Source organism: Podarcis melisellensis, assembly GCF_964234715.1.
Source record: "Podarcis melisellensis genome assembly, chromosome: 3".
NCBI lineage: Eukaryota > Metazoa > Chordata > Lepidosauria > Squamata > Lacertidae > Podarcis > Podarcis melisellensis.
The window spans coordinates 19,815,471-19,824,063 of NC_138530.1; positions in this window are offsets into that span (position 1 = coordinate 19,815,471).

Genomic DNA, 8,593 nt, shown 5'->3' on the forward strand with positions numbered 1-8,593 from the left:
ACAGGCCCTGCGGAAGGAAGTTAAATCCTACAGGGCCCTGGTCTCATGGGACAGAGCATTCTACCAGGTCGGAGCCATCACTGAGAAGGCCCTGGCCTTGGTGGAGGATAATCTGACTTCTTTAGGGCCTGGGACCTCTAAACTGTGATTATTCATGGACCTTAAGGTCCTCTGCAGGGCATACCAGGAGAGGCAGTCCTGTAAATACCATAAAAACCAGCACCAGGAGTGCCAACTTGGCCCCGTGACCATGGGTTCCCATGGGCTATGGGTACCATGCATGGTACTGGCACCACATTTTGTGGGTGCCCGGACCCTTCATGGGGAATTTCGTGGGTGCTTGGGTATCCAGGACCTCAGAGAGTTGGCACCTATATCCAGCACCCTGGCAGGAACAAGACTCCTAGGACTTCATATAGGTATCAGGATGCTGTCAGCGGCTCCCGGCTGGTTGCCAGGAATTATAAAGACAAGGAAAAGTTTCTTACAGTCCTTTTTTATTTCAGTCTTTACAGAGAGAGGCTATAGAGGACAACCTCTTGGTTCATGGTGTCGTCCCAAGTGAAACTCTACCCCCCCCCCGTCTCTCCCACTTCCTCATTCGTCATTCTCATCACCTCCTCTATGGGTGCTGCTACATGCCCTCTGTCCTTGAGCTCTTTGCTCTCCTACTTTTAAGGCTTGCCGGGTTCTGGGAGATGGAGGGTCAGGAATGCTTTCTAATGACGTGTCAGCCAGGTGTTGCTCTGGCTCTCGCATGATTTCCCAACTTTCCCTCTCATCTGCCTTTGAGCTGTGACCTCCTGCAAACTTCTGTGTGTGTGTGTGTTTTATTATTATTATTTTTGAGAAGAAGAGTTTGGATTTGATATCCTGCTTTATCACTACCTGAAGGCGTCTCAAAGCGGCTAACAATCTCCTTTCCCTTCCTCCCCCACAATAACCACTTTGTGAGGTGAGTGGGGCTGAGAGACTTCAGAGAAGTGTGACTGGCCCAAGGTCACCCAGCAGCTGCATGTGGAGGAGCGGAGACGCGAACCCGGTTCCCCAGATTACCGGTTCCCCAGTGGTGTAGGCTCTTAACCACTACACCACACTGGCTCACCCTGCAAACTTCTGTTGTAAATCTATACTGTCTTCTTCTTCCTCCTCCCTGGAAGGGTCAGGATGGGAAGGAGGTCTCCACCGTTCCTCCTCTGACAATAGGCCAAGCATATATTGCAGAGCTTTGCCACTTGTGGTTCGGACATCTCATTTATTAACAAATGGATGAGTTTGATTCTCATTCAAACGCCTGGGGACTGATGGCGATGCAAGCCCTTTGCCCCACCTTGCTCATTAGCCCAGCTTTTGCCAACGTAAAACTCCTCTGCCAACCTAGGCAGACTTCCCAATCTGGTGTCCTCCAGACATTGTGGGTTACATGGCTCATCACCCCTGCTAACTAGGGTTAATCCAAAACATCTGATTGGGGATGTGGTTTCTCATCCTGATCTGGCCACAGTGATCCATGCGACGGTCACCTCCAGTCTTCATTATTGTAACTCGCTCTACGCGGGTCTGCCCTTGAAGCTGACCCAGAAACTCCAGCGGGTGCAGAATGCCGCAGCGAGGCTCCTTACTGCGTCCTTGCCGCAGGATCACAGTCATCCAGTGCTTTACCAACTGCACTGTCTCCTGGTGGATTACAGGGTCAGGTTTAAGGTGCTGGTTTTGACCTTTAAAGCTCTATGAGGCCTAGGACCAACGTACCTACGGGACCGTCTCTCCTGGTATGCCCCGTGGAGGACCTTCAGGTCCACAAATGACAACATTTTGGAGGTCCCAAGTCGCAAGGTGGTTAGATTGGTCTCAACTAGGGCCAGGGCCTTTTCAGTACTGGCCCTGACTTGGTGGAACGCTCTGTCACAAGAGACTAGGGCCCTGTGGGACTTGACATCTTTCCACAGGACCTGCAAGACAGAGCTGTTCTGCCTGGCCTTTGGTTTGGACTCAGTCTGACCCTTATGTTTTCCCTCCCCTTATGGCTTTGATTTATGGGCTACTATTAAAATGAGGCTGCATTTTAAATTGTATTTTAACCCATATTTTAATAATCTGGTTTTTGTGTGTCCCCCCCCCTTATGTTTTAATTGTAATTTTATTGGTGTTAACCACCCTGAGTGTGGCTCTGGCCGGGAGGGCAGTGTATAAATAAATTATTATTATTATTATTATTATATTTAAAGGATGGTTCAGGAGAAGGCAGTGTGCAACCACCTTAGGGTTGCATCCCACCCTATGCTATTGGATTGCAGCCTACAAATATATTTTAAAACAGCCTTCCAGTTTTCTGGCTTTTCTGTTTGTTATACTTCACCACCATACCTTCTGGGTGGAAGCGGTGCAGTTCACTCTAGTAATTTGCGTCCCATGTGTCTTGCATTAAACGTAGCAGAGAAGTTCAGCCGAGAACATTTGACTCCATATGAGCAAGCTTTTCGTTACTACCAATGAGTCTCTTGCAACTCTGCTGCATAAATCACTCTGGATCCTAAGAGACTTTCCATCTGAGTATTTCCAAAAAGTTTCAAAATGAAAGAAGCGGAACTCTGTATGCTAATCGGGGAATGTGTAGCCATCAGCTTATCAGACCAAGGAAAGTCTCGGGAGATGAATGTGCTTTGCTGGAGGGTTGAGAGAAAGAGTATCATGGGAAGACCTTGTGATTCCTGCCCCTTCCATGCTTTGACAAGTATAAAATGTTGTTATGTTTCTTGCGCATGTAATCCCTTTTACCTTGCCTTCGTCGTCCTGAAACCTCTTGGCTTGATGTCCATTAACTGCACAGTGTGACTGTAAGTGCTATAAGAAAAGGGATTTTGAAAGGATTGAAAAGAGCCACATTAAATGGAACTACGCTTCTTGGATGCAACAGCATGTATAAGCATGTTTGCAACGGGGTTCCTGCAAATAGCTGTCACAAGATGCTCCCCTCTTCATCTCGGCATGTGGGACACCCGAACCTTTAACTGCTGTTGCTCAGTACAATTGGTGTAAACAGATAAAACGTGTTAGCTATCCAAGAGCTGTGCACATTCCCTGCTTTCTTCCCTGCACCTCAGTTTTGCTGAGAGGGGACGGATGCAACGTTTTAGTAATGGTGGAGGTGATCTGATTATGCTGCTGCTGCCCTTTAAGCCAAGGTGTGGGATGTTTTTTTCAGCCAGATGCCATGGGCTGGCTGGATGCAAAGGAATGGTGGGAGGCAGCTGCTGGGGAACCCCCAAGGAGAGAAGGCTCAGAACCAGGAGATTGGTGTTGGGACGACAATGAGCGGCCAGAGGGAGAAGACTGGGGAGGAGGAGATGTCAGAAGCTGAAGAGGCAACTGGGTTTAGTGAGCAGGAAGATACTGTGGCAGAGAATGGTTCAGACTCAGAGGCAAGAGAGGAGTGGGGCTAAGAGGCAGAGATGAGTCAGGATGCGACGGTAGCCACACCCCAGGACTTCCCCTGCATATCAAGGCAGACTCTGGCAGATGGAGCAGACAAGACCAATAGTGGGTCCAACGGTCAAGAAGACATTTTCTGCACATGCTATAGAGCAGCCTTTCTCAACCTGTGGGTCCCCAGATGTTGTTGGACTACAACTCCCATCACCCCTAGCTAGCAAGGCCAGAGTTCAGGGATGATGGGAGTTGTAGTCCAACAACATCTGTGGACCCACAGGTTGAGAACTGCTGCGGAAGTGAGGGGGAGATGGGGCTCGTCAACCTGCTAAGGTAGCCCATCTAGGGGAAGGAAAACTCTGGCCCTAAATCTCCTAAATCCTGTCTTGCAGTATATCTTCAGGAGATATCTTCAGAAGAAGAAAAGGCTAAGGAGTAAACCCTACACAAATCTGGAGTAGAGACTTAAGATGGTTGGATGGTGCCTTGTATGCCTCCTTCTGGAAACTCCTGCAGCCAGACTGGTGCCAAATGTATTGCTGTGCTCTCCTTTGGACCACATTGGCAAGGCCAAGGGGTGTGTGTCTTGTTCTCTGGGCGGTCCAGAGCCTTCATACACACTGCCCAGGCTTGCACCCCAGAGAGGTCTTTTGGTTTGACTTCACCCCTCTGAGGTGCACTCCATTGTCTCTTGAGACAGATGGATACCAACAAAAATTATTGTGTAATAAGTATGTATACATAAAGCTGATAATAACTTTTCTCCATCTATGTTCCTGGTTTATTCCGTGGATTCATTCTAATTTTTCTGGAAGGCCCTCTTCAACTTTCCACCCATCTTTAATATGTCAACATGCATGAAGGTTGATTACAACTTAGTTTCGGCAGTTTGAGAATAGACCTCACGAGTATGACATGGTCTGTTTGGTCTCTGAATGAAATACTTCATAAAACCAGGACCATTTCATGCTTCTTTTCACCCCCCATTTGCAATAATTGAGAGTGGCTTCAATGAGAAGGCACCACATTATATGCCATTCTGTAACCAAACCTTAAGTTCTTGTAAAAGTCCTTTTTTTTTGGTAGAGGGTGTACGGTAGAGGAAATCACATTTCCATAGCCTTTTGTTCCATCAATAGGAGTCTTTATGGGTAAAAGCATCAGTAGGCTTGTGGTATGTCTTATTGGTATTCTGTGGAAAGTTTTAGGACATGCCTACAGCAAGCCTACAAAACAAGAAATATAGCAAAGGCTACGAAAGTCTACAAAATGTTTAACTTCTTCTGAACGACCAACTGAAACTCACTGGATTTGCTTGTTTGCCTCATAACCCTTACCACTATAGCACGAATCTCCAAACTCTGGGTGTTTCCACACTGGGGAGTTTAATGTGGAATTGTCGCTCTTTGTTGACTCACTTTTTAGAGAGCACCCACACAATGCCATCATCCAAGCAATGTCAACTTGTATTTTTAAAAATTAGGTTGTTGTTTTTTAAACAAAAACAAACCACAAATAGTCATGGCAACGTGGAGAACTGATTTGAAAGATGGGGGAAACGAGACGCAGATATAAACTGAAATTGATGGACTTCCCCATCCCCAGTCTTCACTCAAACTATCCCAGAGGGATAGGGCCAGATGCACCTCAGTTGGGAGGGAGTTCCACACACGGAGAGCCACCACCAAAAAGTCTCTTTCCTGGACAACCCACATCATGTATCTTGTGCAGAGGAGGGACTAGCAATCTATGCCCTCAGCTGACCAGCCAAATCTTGAGCAGCCCTATAGACATGAACTGTTGCTAGCTAAAACTAAGCAAGAATGCTTTCACTTTGGTGGCTGAAATGGCTCCCTTTCTGAAGTACCAAAGAGCTTTTTGTTAATCCACTCACACAGACAATCACAGGGCGACAGTGGAATTTGCTGCCAGGGAGTGTGGTGGAGTCTCCTTTGGAGGTCTTTAAGCAGAGGCTTGACAACCATATGTCAGGAGTGCTCTGATGGTGTTTCCTGCTTGGCAGGGGGTTGGACTCGATGGCCCTTGTGGTCTCTTCCAACTCTATGATTCTATGATTCTAGGGCAGGTGCTACATTATGAGGTACCATTGAAGAGCAGCAAAATGTCAATTTTAAATTTTTAAAATAATAATAGTTTTATTACTACCATGGATTGTGTGCCTCAGATACACACAAAATCAAGCACTTTTCAGTATTACTGATTGAAAGAGGAATTCAAGAAAGTTGTGACCACTGTGACTGAAGTCAGTGGAAAGTGCTTATCTTTGGCATACTATGCCTATAATCTGTTGCCAGGGCAGGAACTCAGTGATATGCAATCTAATTTACGCACAGAAAGATGGGTTTAAGATGTGCTTTTCTGAAGCGTACATGTTACTAATTTTAAATATACACGCAGTGTGCTGAAAAGCAAACTCAATTATGGTTCCATTTCAGGCCGCATCAGTCTGGGGAGATACGACAAGCCTCATCTTTTGATCAGCCTGCATCGTGCGATTTTGCAGAAGGCTCGTGGACGTCATCTACGCAGGCCCGTCCTCACATGTTTCTCACATGTGTGTGCCTGCAGCCCATGCTCACATGTTTAGTCAAAGGTAACACAACGCAGAGCACCTCCACTGAATTTCAGGCCAAAAGGCAGCAAGCCAAGGACTGCTTCAACCTCCTGTGTCCCTTTGTTTGCGGATCACTGATGACACTGTCATAGGATCATAGGAAGGTGTTGTGTTGGCAGAGTAGCTAAATCACAGCTAGGAAGCCCAATCTTCTGCAATACTAACTCTTTTCTTGAAATTAAAACAATGTCCAAACATTTGTTCAAAAGCTTTTACTTGAAGAACATATAGCTAAAGGAAGGTTACCAGATTTTTTTCAAAGAATCTGGGGACAATTTTTTTTTAAAAAAAGAGAGAAAAAAGTTATTTAAAAAGTGTGTGTGTGTGAAGCAGTGGCATAGCGAGGGGGTGCAGGGGGGGCCGGCCGCACCGGGCGCAACATCTGGGGGTTAGGGTTAAGGGGCGCAAATCCACGGGTTAGGGGGCGCAAATTACTTGCCTTGCCCTGGGTGCTGACAACCCACGCTACGCCACTGGTGTGAAGTAAGATCTTTTCTTCTGTGGTCTCTTCTGTCGTGCATCCTTCCTCTGGGCCCCGGCCTGCTCCCTTGGAGCAGCTTGAGTTTTCCTGGCCCCGGAGCACTGCTGGGCAGTCGGCCGGGTGGCCAGGCACTCTTGCTCCCGGCTTGATTTGGGTTGTGGGGGGGTCAGTGGTTCCCCCAGTTGACGTGCCAGGCATTCTCGGTTCCCCCTCAGCAGCGGCAGTCTCAGCAGCCTGGAGCCAGCCTGGTAGCGCAGTTGGCTCTGGCTGACTTCAGGAGCTGCTCGCTGCCGTGGCGTCCGCCATTTTGCCTCGCCATAAGTCCCCAAATGATGTGTCTTGTGCCATTGAACCAATCACACAACATTCACTCCCTACTAATAAATCCACAACACTTAAAATATAAATCCGGTGACATTAAGTGAAATCTAGGGACATCCCCTGGATGGGTTTTGTCTAGGGATAAATTTGTAAATCCGGGGACTGTCCTCAGGAAATGGGGACGTCTGGTAACCATAAGCTAAAGACGAAGTAAGCAAAGTATTTACATTCACATGCTTATACAAGCATGGGCTTTTTCCTTTTTTTTTAATTGAAGATTATAGCTTCTTCCTTCGAACTGGAACTTAATTTGAATGTTCCCTTTTTAGGGAGTGGAGTGTCCTTCTGCCAGTTTAATGGATGTTCCAGTCAAGGATGCTTTTATGGGATTCCACATTCCAGTGTCAGGATGTGCCACTGCAATTTGGAAAGCATGAAACACAGGGTGAATTCAGCCTAGCTCAACACAAGGTTCTTAAATCCTCTGGAACACTTTTCATATGGTCTCAGACCACAAGAGTGTCAGCTGCTGCAATAGCTTTTCAAACGTATTGTTGTGAGTTTGTCTGTGTTTGCGGGGTAGGTCTGTATGACGCTTGGGTCCCTTCTAATTCCTAGGATTCTGGATCCAGCCAGGGTGAAAATCCAATGGAGGATTCTCTTGGTGAGCTAGCTAGGCAACTCTTTGGTGAGTTAAAGGTCCTATGTACTGTGGTTAGCATAACAAAAGAAGTTGCTCTGTGCCAGAAGACAAATGGAGGAGCCCGTCCCTCAACTAGCTGTTAGGTAAAAGGTAAAGGGACCCCTGACCATTAGGTCCAGTCGTGCCCAACTCTGGGGTTGTGACACTCATCTCGCTTTATTGGCCAAGGGAGCCAGCATACAGCTTCCGGGTCTTGTGACCAGCATGGTTAAGCCGCTTCTGGCGAACCAGAACAGCGCACAGAAACACCATTTACCTTCCCGCCAGAGTGGTACCTATTTATCTACTTGCACTTTGATGTGCTTTCAAACTGCTAGGTTGGCAGGAGCAGGGGCCGAACAATGGGAGCTCACCCCATCATGGGGATTTGAACCGCCAACCTTCTGATCAGCAAGCCCTAGGCTCTGTGGTTCAGACAGGAGTTAAAAGGTAAAGGGACCTCTGACCATTAGGTCCAGTCGTGGCCGACTCTGGGGTTGCGGTGCTCATCTCGCTTTATTGGCCGAGGGAGCCGATGTACAGCTTCCAGGTCATGTGGCCAGCATGACTAAGCCACTTCTGGCGAACCAGAGCAGCGCTTACCTTCCCACTGGAGCGGTACCTATTTATCTATTTGCACTTTGCTGTGCTTTCGAACTGCTAGGTTGGCAGGAGCTGGGACCGAGCAATGGGAGCTCACCCCGTTGCGGGGATTTGAACTGCCGACCTTCTGATCAGCAAGCCCAAGAGGCTCAGTGGTTTAACCCACAGCGCCACCTGCATCCCTTCAACTAGCTGTTAGAAGGACAATAATTGAGGGCAGTGGTGTGTGAGAGCTGGAAGCAGGCTGTAGGCAGATGCCAGAAAGCAAGAGCCCTCCTTTGCACAGCTTGTCAATATCTTTCTTAAATTGTGGTACCCAGAACTGGACACAGGGATCCAGGTGTGTTCCGACCAAGGCAGAATAGAGCAGGAATGAGGAAGCTGGCATTCTCTGGTTGCTCTTTGGAATAAAATTCCCAACGTCCAAATAGCTGAAATCATA